The sequence below is a fragment of the Canis lupus genome, chromosome 7 (genome assembly GCF_048164855.1).
Source record: "Canis lupus baileyi chromosome 7, mCanLup2.hap1, whole genome shotgun sequence".
In the NCBI taxonomy this organism is placed as follows: domain Eukaryota; kingdom Metazoa; phylum Chordata; class Mammalia; order Carnivora; family Canidae; genus Canis; species Canis lupus.
The window spans coordinates 7,008,620-7,022,799 of record NC_132844.1 but is presented as its reverse complement, the minus strand read 5'-3'; the positions used below and the strand labels follow the sequence as shown (position 1 = coordinate 7,022,799).

The window sequence follows — 14,180 nt, the reverse complement described above, 5'->3', positions numbered from 1 at the left end:
GAAAGAGGACAAAAAGACTTAGGGATAATTTTTGACATTGGATTCACATGCTTCCTATAAGGATCTGATCTATTCTCTACTAAGCTCTTTGTAATCTTACTTCTGCTGTACCTGTCTCCTATGCTTCAGCCAGGCTGGCTGCTGCCTTATTTGGACATGGTATTGCCACAGGTCAGCATATTTGGGAAATGGCACGCATAAATCAGCAATGCTCCAGTGCTGCAGGAATGGTTTTGCTGGGAAGGTAAAGGGCCAGGGAGATTCCTGGGCTGCCTCAGTTCTGGTGATTAATGCCCTTATTCCCTGATGCTAATCACCACTGTTGGCATCCAAACACCATCAGCCTTGACTCTTGGCCAAATAGTAGAGATAAAAGCTATTCATCCTTTAGTATTTACTGAGAGTGTACCAGGCACGGGACACAAACCAGAAGTAGCTCCCAACCAGTGGTTTCAGTTGGAATACATGAAATGAAATAAAACATAAAATAGAGATAGAGAAGCAAAATGTTTTTTAAAAATTCCCCAAGAGATACTGTTAAGTACAGTTATAAGTCTAACAACATATAAACTAATATGATACAATCAAGATTAATAGATGAAGGCCAAAACACATATCTGATGGATCTCCATTCCTTGAATACTAAAAACCAAAGAAGAAAGCTAATAAACAAGAAAGAAGTTGACAGTGAACGTGTATATACCCATGCATATGCATTAACTGATATATTTCTCTGCTTAGACTTTTTACAAACACACCTGGCTACCTATCATTATTTTTAAGACGCAAATAACAAACTACTCTTGCAAATAGTTACTTGTGAGCACAGTTATCAGTTGAGGAAACAATTTTCTGCAGGTGTAAAAATTACATTTTTCAATAAGGAAAATTTAGGTATAGTCCGTTTACTCATTAAGCCTTTAGAATTCAGTTTTGGCTCACTTTCTTTGAGCAAGGCTCTTTCAATTTTGGTCTACAAAAGCTTAACCCTAAAGCCAGTGGTTCTCAAACTATTTGGTTTAGGACCTCTTTACACTCTTAAAAATTATTGAGAAACCCAAAGAGCTTTTGTTTAATGGATTCTCTCTCTCAGTATGTACTCTATGTATTAGAAGTTAAAACAGAAAATTTTCAAGTATTTATAATTGATTTAAAATAACAATGATAAAACCCATTATATTCAACCCATCAAATTAGTATAAATATTTTTATGAAAAATAATATTTTCCAAGGTGAAAATAATTTAGTAGGAAGAGTGACATTATATTTTTTGCAAAGCTCTTTAATATCTGACTTATTAGAAGATAGGGACATTCTCCTTTCTGCTTCTGCATTCAGTTTATTATGATATGTTGAAGTATATAAGAAAATCTGGTCTCAGATATGTAGTTATAAATGGGAAAAATATTTTAATAGCCTTATCAGATAATTGTGGATGTTCTTTTTTTGATGCTACATGAAAATTCAATAAGAACTTCCTTCCAGGGATGCCTGGGTGGCTCAGCGGTTGAGCGTCTGCGTTTGACTTAGGGGATCGAGTCCCACATTGGGCTTCCTTCATGAAGCCTGCTTCTCCCTCTGCCTGTGTCTCTGCCTCTCTCTCTCTCTCTCTGTGCCCTCATGAATAAATAAATAAAATCTGAAAGAAAAGAAAGAAAGAAAGAAAGAAAGAAAGAAAGAAAGAAGGAAAGAAAGAACTTCTTCCAAAGAACACAGTATGGAAAGACTAACTTTATAGTGGAGAAACCTGACAAACACTACCTCAGACAGGTGTGATCAATGTTAACATCAACAGCAATAACTCATATTGATAGTTTATGCCCTTGATACAATGGGATGAAAATAGCACTTGACCTCTGTGGTCTTTCTTCCATTATTCATAATTGCAGTCTAATCATGAGAAAAACATCAGGCAAATTCCAGTTGAGGGGACATTCTACAAAATAACTGGCCAGTATTCTTCAAAACTGTCAAGATCATCAAAAATAAGGAAAGTCTGAGAAACTGTCACAGCAGAGGGGAGCCTAAGAGCCTCTAATGATGACTAAAAGGTAATATGGTATCCTCGATGGGAGCCTGGAACAGAAAAAGGACCTTAGGTAAAAAGTAAGAAAATCTGAACAATATATGGACTTTAGTTAATAGTATATTAATATCAGTTCATTAATTGTAACAAATGTACCATATTAACGTAAGATGTTAATAATAGGGAAAGCTAGATTGGGGAGTATATGAAAACTCTGTACTCTCTTTTCAATTTTTCTGTAAACCTGAAACTATTCTAAAGGAGTCTATTTAAATTAAAAAAAAAAAAACTTGACAAGAAATAGATTTAAAATGTTGGTTACAGTGTAGAATCTGAGACAATTTCAGTGTATTTTTGATATACTATTATATTAAAATCCATGAATTTTTCTGGACCTTTATTTTTCTTTTAAAGATTATTTATTTTTTTGAGAGAGAATATGAGCAAAGGGAGGGATAGAGGGAGAGGAAGTAGACTCACCACTGAACTGGGAGCTCAATGTGAGCTCTATCCAGGACCCAAGGTCATGACCTTAGCTGAAGGCAGACATTTAACTGACTGAGCCACCCAGGTACCCCTCCTTCTTGAACTTTAAATCTTTTGTCATGCATGATTTTGTAAGAGAATGAATGAATGCAGTGGTTATTGGAAAATATTGGTTGACTGAGTTTATATAGATCTTCCAAGTGTTGACACACTTAATTATATAATATAAAAGCATTAGATTCTTTAATATCATCCTGAGTCTCATCAGAAAAAAATGTTTAAGAATTAGGAAGCTGTCAGGTTTTCCAAAATTCTAATTTTGCAGATTTGAGGAAATGTTCTTGGAGCAGGGAGGGAGAGAGGTGTGAGAAGAGGGGAATAATCTGGGCTTTTTTAGTTTTACTTATGGCATACATCAGTGGCTTACAGTTATGAAACCTTTTATCTATGATGGCACTAATACCAATATCTACCTAATATATAAATCTGTAAATATATTGTTTTTTCTTGGAAGGAGCCATGGCTCAAAAATAATCTTTACAGACCATCAACCCATTCACTTCTTGCTAGAGGTTTTGTTTCATGGTGGTATCAGGTGTGGTTGAATGAGCCTTAAGCTTTAAGAGCCTCCTAGAAATCTGTGCCATCTAAAACTGGGACTGTCCCAGACATACCAGATGCCTGCTTTTTCACTTGGGGTTGGATGTGTTTTTTTCTTTACTAAGTGGTTTTTGTTTACTACACTATTTAGCCTGGCTCAGAAGATCATTATAATTAATTAAGAATTTTAGGTTACATCTGAAACTGAATGATTTCAAGAGTCCTCTTCATTCAAGTATTCAGTATCTGAATTGCCACAGTCATAATGTTGCAAAGAAATACAAAATTATTGGGGCGCCTGGTTGGCTCAGTCGGTTAAGTGTGCAACTCTTGATTTCAGCTCAGGTCATGATCTCAGGGTCCTAAGATCAAGCCCTGCGTTGGACTCCACATGGGGCACGGAGCCTGCTTAAAGTTCTTTCTCTCCGTCTTCCTCTGCCCTCCTCCCACTCCATACACATGTACTCTCTTTCTCTAAAAAAGAAAAAAGAAATGCAAAATTATCATAACAAGAAATAAGTCACAAATTACTGACCACTTAAAAATGTAGCCCTTCCTCAAACATCTCTCACAGCTTAATACTGGTACCTAGCCCCACTTACCATTTCAAAGTCTTTTGCCAGTCATTCAGTGCTTGTCTGATGTAGTAAATACCTCACCATAACAAGATAGATAAAAGTAAACATATCCATGCAAAGCCACTGACAAATAAAAATTGGCCAACTTGATGAAGAAAAAAAAGGATAATGGCACCATAAAAGCTTTAAAAGAAAATAATTGAAATATTTATTAATTAAGAGGATATTGAAAAGCCTGATGAAATCCTTAAATATTTTTATAAAAATATTTTTCTATGTAGTTGAACAACCAAATTGTGAAGTGCAAGATGTACTATTTTGTCATCCTACAATTTTGTCAAGAAAGTTATGCTGAAAATAAATAGTAATTTGTTCATTGTTTGTTCTAGGAATTTAGTTCATAGTTACTATTACCCATATATATATATTTTTTGTTTATTTATGATAGTCACACACAGAGAGAGAGAGAGAGAGGCAGAGACATAGGCAGAGGGAGAAGCAGGCTCCATGCACCAGGAGCCCGACGTGGGATTCAATCCCGGGTCTCCAAGATCGCGCCCTGGGCCAAAGGCAGGCGCTAAACCGCTGGGCCACCCAGGGATCCCTATTACCCATATTTTTGTTAAATAAGCTAAAACAACATTTTTATGTGTTATTTACATTTTTCAAGATAAAGCAAGATTGAAAGTTGAATTGAAGGATCAATTTTTATTAATTGTAGTTGGTGATTTGTATCTTCCAAGGAAATAACTATATATTGGGTTATAAGTTGTTATGTTTTTCTTTGTATTTTCTTGGTTTAAAAGGAAAAAGAAAAAAGAACTTTACAGAAATGCCCATAAAACAAGGCTGGATTAGAAATTTGAGAACTGTAGCCACTTGGAATGTGGCTATTTCCATGATGCAAAGGTAGGGGATGGGGGAAGAAGAATCAGAAGGAATGAAGAAAAGCTGGGTTGAGAGAACGCCTTCCTACTTTCTTCACATGACAAGTTTTCTGTTACAGTGCACATTGGGAGGCTGAGCAGTCTTGCTCACCTTCTATTCCCAAACTAGGGCAAGATCAGCTCCCTAGGAGATGCAGTACATGGCAATGGATTTTAAACTCTCCAAGCCTTTGATGACTTAGACTCAGCTGCCTGAAGCTTCTTCAAGGGAGAAAGCTTGTTTTCATTTCTGTGAATATGTGTCTGGTCTCTGTAATGGAGAGAAAGCCCCTAGGGATTCCCAGAGTATCTCAAGGGAAGAATGAATGTGCTGAGAACCGTACACCTTCAATATGTTCCCTGTCTTAGGAGTAGAATTATTTTGAGGATTAAATGTAGTTGTAGACACCTCTTTGTGTTCCTTTAAGATCACTTTTTTTTTTTTAAGATTTTTTATCTATTTATTCATGAAAAAGAGAGAGAGAGAGAGACAGGCAGAGGGAGAAGCAGGTTCCATGCAGGGAACCCAGCGTGGGACTCAATCCCGGGTCTCCAGGATCACTCCCTGAGCTGAAGGCAGGCGCTAAACGACTGAGCCACCCAGGGATCCCCCCTTTTAAGATAACTTCTGTAAGAAAGTAGACAAACCAATATTTAATATTTACTTTGGTCTTTGAGAGCAATGTGCCATTTACCTGCTAAATGATTAAGAAGCATGAATTAATTTTTAAAATATTAAAGTGATCATTAGCTTTTTAAAATTAGAACTTGTTTTTAATTTTAAAGTAAGTGGTCTGACTTGGATTTAATAATAAATATATCATAACCCTAAACTACACCTTTTGATTCCTGGAGTACCAAGAAGTTCAAGTCCTTGACTCTGCCACCTACTAGCTGTGTGATCTTGGGACAGTAACTCAACATCTCAGTGCTTCAATTTCTCCACCTACGAAATGAGGACAATAAAAGGAATAGTTCTCAAAACAGAAGATCTATACAATGAAAAGACTTGTAAAGTGTTGAGGAAATATAGATCAATCAATTAATAAGACTTTATAGGTACCTTAAAGGTCCTTGTTTGATTTTTTTTCTTTAAGTTTTAACACTGATGACTTTTTTTTTTTTTTAGATTTTATTTATTTATTCATGAGACACACACACACAGAGGCAGAGGGAGAAGCAGGCTCCATGCAGAGAGCCTGACATGGGACTCAATTCCAGGTCTCCAGGATCATGCCCTGGGCTGAAGGTGGCGCTAAACTGCTGAGTCACCCGGGGCTGCCCACTGATGACTTTTCTAATGCTTACCTACCAACTGGTGCTCTCTCTCTTTCTCTTCTTTAACAAAAAGCTTTATATATCAAGGAATTCTTTGATTTTTAATTTTCAAGTTTTCCTATTTCTCACCATAAAATCCATGATTTGATATAGTCTGTAGTACCTTTCCCCTGGATTAGATCAGTTGACTCAATTGGTGATTACTTAGAACATGCTAATTGGAATATTAGTAAGATATATCCTATTAGATATATTGTGACTTTGAAATGTACTTTATGGAAAAAAGTTTGAGAATTGTTAGACTATACTATCTTTGTTTCTTAAAATAACTTGGTGAAGATATTAAATCAGGCAAAAATTTTGAGAAAAACTAGAATTATAGTATCAAAAATTGTAAGCTTTCTGTGTATTTTAGGGTCAAACGTTACTTAGCTCTTTTATCTTTTATTGTTAATCAATAAATATATGTTGTGTAATATTCCACCTTTTCCAAGATTGTTACAATGATTCATTGGCCAGCAACTGTTTCTTAAGTGCATCCACATTGTTATACTACTATGTTATGGGGAATATAAAAGAAGTATAAGAAGTTTCTTTCAAAGATTTTGTAATTTAGTAAAAGAAATAGCATGAACAAATGTCAGACAGTATGTAGGATAGAAAGAGGTCCAGCTGAATCAAGAGAGTATCTTATCCAGATACTCTGTAGCTGAGTGGCCTTGGGCAGATCACTTAACCTCTCTGGGTTATTTTATCCATAAAATGTGAAATGTGATCAACTAACTTCTTTCATTTGCTTGAGCTGTAACAGTCTACTTTGAGGAGTTGTGCTCATTAATACATATAATGAATACATCAGGAGTTAAAATTAAGGATAGTGAGGATTGGGAAGACTGTGAGGAGACATGAGATTTAAGAAGGAAATTGATCTTGACTGTGATAGGTGAATAGAACTTGGATGAGCATAGTAAAAGTATTTCAACCATGATCTAAACCCTGAATGTTTCAGAAGGAACAGAAGATACTTGCCTAATGACAACAGAATACATGTTAGAAAAGGGAAATAAGAATGAAAATCTTAGATCTACCATAAAAATCAGGCAGAGAAAATAAGGTTTTTTTAAAGATTTAATTTATTTATTCATGAGACACACACACACACACACACACGGAGAGAGAGAAAGAGAGAGAGGCACAGACACAGGCAGAGAGAGAAGCAGGCTCCATTCCATTCAGAGAGCCTGACGTGGGACTCTATCCCCGGTCTCCAGGACCACACCCTGGGCTGAAGGTAGTGGTAAACCGCTGAGCCACCCGAGCTGCCTGAAAATAAGATTTCTTATCATGATCTATAAAGTCATTTTAGATTGAGCAGGATCATAGTACATAAGGTAATAGAATGATCAGTAGGGCAGTATACTCAAGGAAAGTTTGTGACTGTCACCACCATGTTCCATTGAATCAGCAAATAGTATCTCCTCCTCAGAATGCCCTTCTGTCAAGAGGGAAAACTTGATTAAATATACCAACATGCTACATAATTGTTTGTGACCTTTTATGTAAGGTAACAGAGCTTAACCATTTATATATTATATAGTACTTCATTCTAGTCATTCAACAGATATTTACCGAATACATAATGGAAGGTTGGCGTAGTTCTAGGTGCTATAGAGGGTACCAACATGAAGTAGGTAAAGAGGAAGTAGGCCTTAAAGGCTGGAGGGTTGAAGATTCTGCTGGTATGGGAAAAGAGGGAGGGAGTGTGAGGGTAGCAATTGGGATCATGAGGGCAATATTTGATCTTTTCTTCCCCTGAGGTTTTGTGTTTTTATGAAAAACACAAAAGTAAGAAATTACAAAGTATGTTCAGAGAATTGAAGACTCAGGAGGGTTCTACTTCCATTAATGATAGAGAAGCATCTATTTGACCAACCTACCTTTATTTACTATTATTTTGTGAGTAGGCTCCATGCCCAACATGGAGCCCAATGTGGAGCTTGAACTCATGACTCTGCGATAAGACCTGAGCTGAGGTCGAGTCAGACGCTTAACTAACTGAGCCACTGAGGTGTTCCCAACCCACCTTTATATCATTGCTTTTTTTTTTTAATTTTTATTTATTTATGATAGTCACACACAGAGAGAGAGAGAGGCAGAGACACAGGCAGAGGGAGAAGCAGGCTTCCTGCACTGGGAGCCCGACGTGGGATCCGATCCCGGGTCTCCAGGATCGCGCCCCGGGCCAAAGGCAGGCGCCAAACCGCTGCGCCACCCAGGGTTCCCTATATCATTGCTTTAAGTCTGGGCAAAATCTAAGAAATAACTGTCTGGAAGGCACTGTTGAGCAACCAAAAGCAGGGAGAAAGTGAAGCACTGGCAACACTGAAAGAAGGGATTGACACTGATAAATTTCTTATTTTTATAGTTTTTTGCCAGAAGACAGATCATAGTTGTTCTCATATGGAACATCTAAAACTTCATAGAAACCTGCAATATTCCTGGCTTAAGGAATGAGAAAAGAGTGAGTGACGATAGCATCTGGAAAATAAGAAAATTGTGGAAAGAGAGAACCACAGAGGAAGAGCCCAAAATTCTTCACAGAGACTGCCCAAATCTCGAGCTAACCTGTGAACTACATAGGCACAGCTAAGACTAAAAATATTCAGCAGAGATTTCAGTTGCTGCCTGTCACAAAGGAGACAGTTTGGAGTTTGAGACTAGCCAAGTTAATTATCTGCTAAAATGGCAACAGCAGAAAATCAACATATTTGGTGGAATATAAAAGAATTCCAAGTCTCCAACAATATATCATTCATTATCTAAAATACAATCCAAAATCGCTAGTTGTATACAGACACAGGAAAATCTGATCCACGTTAAAGGATAAATGATGACAGAAACTGATCCTGAGAAGATATAGCTGTTGGAATTAGAGACAAGAATTTCAAAGTAACTTTTATATCTATACTCAAGGATGTAAAGACAAATATGCTGACAATGAATAAGCAAATAGGAAATCTTAGCAGAGAAAACTATAAAAAAGAACCAGGTGAAAATTATAAAAGTAAAAGTTGAGAATTCTAGACTTAAAAATTTTGAAGTTTATTTTATGTACTTAATACCAAATTGCAGAAAACACAAGAGTCAGTGAATTTGAATATAGACCGATAGAAATTATGCAACAATCTGAACAACAGAGGGGAAAATAAGGCAGAGCCTTATGGCAGAAGAAATCATTTCAGACATCAAACTATATCATTGGAGTCCTAGAAGGAAAAGAGAGAAAGGGTGGAAAAAATTTTTGGAGAAATAATGGCTGAAGTTTTTCCAAATTTAAGAAAAGCTATAAATTCATAGATCCCAGGAGCTCAACAAACCCTTAGTGGATACAAGGAAAATAACTCCTAGGCCCATCATAGTCAAACTGATAAAAACTAAAGATGCAGCCAGGGTAACAACGGTATGATTAAAGACCCCTCATCAGAAGCAATGAACACCTGAAAACAGTGCAATATCATCTTTAAACTACTGAAAGGAAGAAACACCCAATATTCCAGAATTCTTTTTTCAGAGAATTTAAGGGTCATGGTTGGAATTTAGACTGTATGTAGGAGAGTAGAATGCACTCAGGCAGGATAGATGGGTTGAAGTCAATATAAAGGGGTTTGCATACCGGATGGTAGAGTTTGAACTAGAATCTTCATCAGCATAAAACAAACTAGTCATTATTTTTTTAACAGATCTATATTGGATAATCTGGTAAAGTTGCATAAGATTGGCACTGGTGCTACCATACGTGGAGCCTTTGTGTACACTAGATAAAGCTCCCCAAGAGGGGCATGGAGCTTAGTGAGCAAATCATGCCTTTATGTGGCCCTTCCTCTAAGATTGATGCTTTCCCTCATCCGGGTCCATGGCTTGTGGCAAACAGAGATTGAACTGAATCTCTGTTCCCAATTGTGCCCTAAAACAAGTATATATGATAGATAGAAAGAACAAGATGAATATGAGGGAAATCTGTAAGATTGGATGGAGAGAGGTCTCAGGGCCAACGACAAGCCACCTCGGGCTCTGATGTTTTTAGTTTGGATGACAAGTGGAATGGCAGGACCCTTAACTGATACCTGAGGTAAGAGAAGGGGACTTACAAACAACTGGAAATCTAAGACAGAAGATTCAAATCTGGAAGCCAAAGTAGAGATGTGTTAGTTTGAAGTTGAAAGGAGTCAATGAAATCACCTGAATTGACTTTGAAATGGAAGAGATGAGGGGTGTAGATGGGATTGGAAAATCCTATCATGAGATTTAGTGGAAGGAAATAGAGCTAAATCAAAGTTACATTAGAAACAACTAAAATTTCCCAATTTTCCCATTGTCATGAAGATTATTTTTGGTTAGATTTTATTTACCTATTTGAGAGAGAGAGAGCACAAGCAGGGAGGAGAGAGAGGAAGAAGCAAGCACCATGCCCAGCAGGGAGCCTGATAAGGGGCTCCAGGATCCTGACCTGAGCCAAAGGCAGACGCTTAACTGAGCCACCCAGGTGCCCCCTTGAAGATTTTTTTAAAATGGAAGTAATTTGCTAGATTGATAACATCTTGGGATTTGGAGGTTACTTTGTAGAAGGTCTTAGTAGACATATATACAAGCTTCTGCTCTTAATAACCTCATCTGTTTTATTAGGTTATTGTTTTCCAGCCTTAATATATATGGAGAAATTCTATAAAATGTAAATTATTATTCACATTTACATGAAGGTAAAAAATTATACTGCCCAGTGTTATTGAGAAATAATTGACATATGTTCCCCATTAAAGGGTTTAAGGTGTACAGCATGATGGTTTGAGTTACAGATATTGTGAAATGATTACCATAGTAGATTTAGTTAACATCTACTTTCTCATATAGATAAAAAGAAAAGGAAGTTATTGTCTCATAACTGAAAGTTTGTACCTTTTGACCACCTTCCTCCATTTCCCCTCCTCCCAGTTCCCCATCTCTGGTAACCGCAAATCTGTTTTTATTCGATGAGTTTGGTGTTTTTTGTGCTTTAGATTTCACATACAAATGCATTTAAGTTAGTTAACTAACAAAAGAGGGTATTCCTGTTTAGTATCAGAAGTTCTTACATTTATTTCACTGGATGCCCTTTGAAAAGCAAACTAAATAACAAAAGTTTTAAAAAGAAGTAAGAAAAAAGGGGGCACCTGGGTGGCTCAGTCAGTTCAGCATCTGACTTGATTTTGACTCAGGTCACGATCTCAGGGTGGTAAGATCAAGTCTGGCATTGAGATCCACACTGGGCGTGGAGCCTGCTTAAGATTCTCTCTCTCCCTGTCCTCTGCTCCCCCCCCCCATCTCTAAAAATAATAAATAGAAAAAGAATAATTCAGGCATGTATTTGTTTATACCTTACTTGGTTCCGAAAAGTATATGTACACCCACAAATAGAATTATGTTTTTTTTTTAAAAGCAGGGCAAAGAGGAAATAGAGAATAAGTTAGAATGGAAAAGTTAGTATATATAAATCTATGTCATAAACTTCTACAAGGCTCTTGGACAATTATATCAGCTGTCAGCTTTCTCTCAGTCAAATGGGGGAAAGATGTTCAGTAAGTTAGAAGACAAAAAAATCAGAAGTAAAAGTCTTTGTCGCACTTGGACCTTTCATACAGGAACTTCCAAAAGATGCCAGCAGACCGCTTTCTCAGCTCTATTCCTGCTGCCAAGACCAGTTTGTTTGCACAGATTCTTATATACAAGCTAGGGGCAGAATGAAAAATGACCCTGCAAGTGCTATAGAGGTTAAAAGAGCACTTTATGAGTACATTTTTCTGTTTATTTTCAGGCTTGATCCAGAGAAATCATTTAGAGATTGGATAATTGCTTAGAGATTGGGTAGACTCATGTTCAAGCCTTTCACAGATGTTGTATGTATTTTAATAAAACTTGGGCAGCAGATAATTCAAGGTGGTCTTTTTGGTAAGAAGGTGGAGTAAAAAATTCTATTCTATTACTCAGTTTGAAGGGTTCGGCCCTTTGTGTATTCAGCAGCACAGGGAAGCATTCAGCCTTGCTCTCATTAACTTTTTAATATCTTTAGAAGATGATTTAGCATTTTTCACCAAGTATTTCCATGATTTGGAAAGCAAGAGTGGGAGGAAGAATAATTCTTTGATATCCACTTCTCTTCTAACTCTGATTAGGCTTTTTAAATATCCACATCTAAGAGGATTGGGGAGACCCAAGGAACTCTCACAAGGAGAAGCAAAACAGAAATAACAAATCTCTGCATTTGTAAGATTTTAACATGTCCAGAAGTCATCATCCTCAAATTTAAGATAATTGTTGTTCTAAAGCCTCTTCTTACTTTGTAGTGTGTTAAGTATCACTTTTTATGCCTCTTCACATTGATTTCCAAAGGAAGAGTTTGCCTTGATGGACCTTTCTTTTCAGATGCACATGTAGGTGTAGAACCTAATTTGGTAGTAATCTTTCAAATTTCTTCTGGTTAGATCTTCACAGCCAGGCGAATTTATGTTTCCTCCAACTGAGATGTAGCAAATACTGCCCTCTACTGAGGAGATGCTCAGGATGGCTTGATTATGTTAATGATCCAGTGCTAGTCTTCAGCTACTGGTTTCAATGAATTTGGTAGAATCATGTTATTAATTACTTCATCATTACTGTATACATTCTTATTAAAGTCATTATATTCAAAAATAGAAAACAGACAGGATAGGAACATATTTCAGCTTTGGGCACATAATTTATTACCTTCTGTAGTCTGTACAATCAGGTATTGTAATGATGTTTAAATTTCCATTTGTTTTAAACTAGCTAAGTAAAATCTTTTTTGCCAGGGGGAAATTAGAAGCAGGTTGTTATAGCATTGTTTTAAGAAATGAGTTTGTAAAATAATTCTAGTAATAATTGGGCAATTTTTCTGCCCTCACCAATATTTTTTTCAGTGTCTGCTGGATTGCTAATATCTGGATGAGTCATTTCAAAGAACTAGTTGTTTGTGCAACTGAAATAAATTTTCTTTCGTTATTTATGGTTTTAATGAGTTATGTATGGTTAGTTATCAGTAGAGGATCACATTAAGTACCTTCTAAATAAAAACTCTTTAAAAACTAACCAATGAAAATAGTTATACACACACTCACGTTAGTATATGGTATGTTTTTGAAAGTGTTGTGCAATCTGTGTTCCTAGATATGAAGAAAATGCGTTCTTTTGTTACGCTAAATGCTTGATATAATGCATTGTTTCAACTAACTTGTTTAGTTCCTGTTTTTCTAGAACCTGGTTTGCTTAGGGTTGGCTCCAAGCTAAACAAATTTTAGAAGCCACGTGAACTAAAACCTTGTAATCCAAAGTATGCCCATGGCTTCTTATAAAATCTAAAGCTTAAGGTCACCTGGCTGGCTCAGTTGGTGGAGCATGTGACTCTTGATCTTGGGGTTGTGAGTTTGAGTCTCATGTTGGGTGTAGAGATTACTAAAAATAAATAAACTTCTTCAAAAAAATCTAAAACTCAAACCCCTTGTTACCTTAACTCAGAGGTTTTAGATACCATGAGGGTTAGTAAGAGAGTCTCACCAGGTTAAATAATCTCATGGTAAAGCCAGATTCTAGGATGAAGTTAGCCAAGGTCTGTGAGGGAGGCTGTGAAGGTTCATTTCCCTCAGCCTTAGAAACCATTGGACTCTAGGCTGCTTTCTCACTATCCCTCACACCATAGTTAACTTGAAAACTTAAGCTGAATACAATACTTAAGCAGGATTTTCTAATTCTGGAAGTATTTAGGGTCTTTCTGAGTGGAGGGATCTGTGCTATACTAATTCATTCATTGTTGTCAATTCCTTTGGCACAGTTGAGCCCAGTTTATCCCACTTCCAAGAGGAGCAACTCTTGAGTCCCCTGACATTTTAGGGGTCTATTAAACAATTGAACCGCCCATCCTAGTCAGCTACCAGCTCATCAGTTAACAAATGATAGTCTGGTTTACGTAATCCCAGGTGGTTAGTGTAATCCATCTCAGTAATTCTTACCATCTCATGGAGATTTTTTTTGTAGTGTTTATGCTATTTCCCTGGAGCTGTGTTGGTGCTTACATTCAGGGGTGCTTGTTAGTAGTCATGATGATGCTAATGACCTCCTCCTTCTTCATATTCTTCTAATCTTGTGTTTTTAACTAATCTCCACATTTTTCATTTTGGTTTCCTGTGCTATGGGCTCTACATTAAATGTCTTTATGCCAGTTGCTCTGGTTTCTCTTTC

General features: G+C 36.8%; 1 protein-coding gene across 4 annotated transcripts in view; it reads left to right on the top strand.

The window, feature by feature from the left end:
* The window catches only part of AFG1L (AFG1 like ATPase), a 202,865-nt gene that overhangs the window by 172,085 nt on the left and 16,600 nt on the right, over nucleotides 1-14,180 (top strand). The window contains exon 11 of one of the 4 annotated variants that reach the window (XR_012033745.1): nucleotides 1,890-2,051. The exons of the other annotated variants lie outside the window; for them this stretch is intronic. The gene's annotated coding sequence lies outside the window, so the exon portion shown is untranslated. The remainder of the gene's footprint in view (nucleotides 1-1,889; nucleotides 2,052-14,180) is intronic. 4 annotated transcript variants of the gene reach the window in all.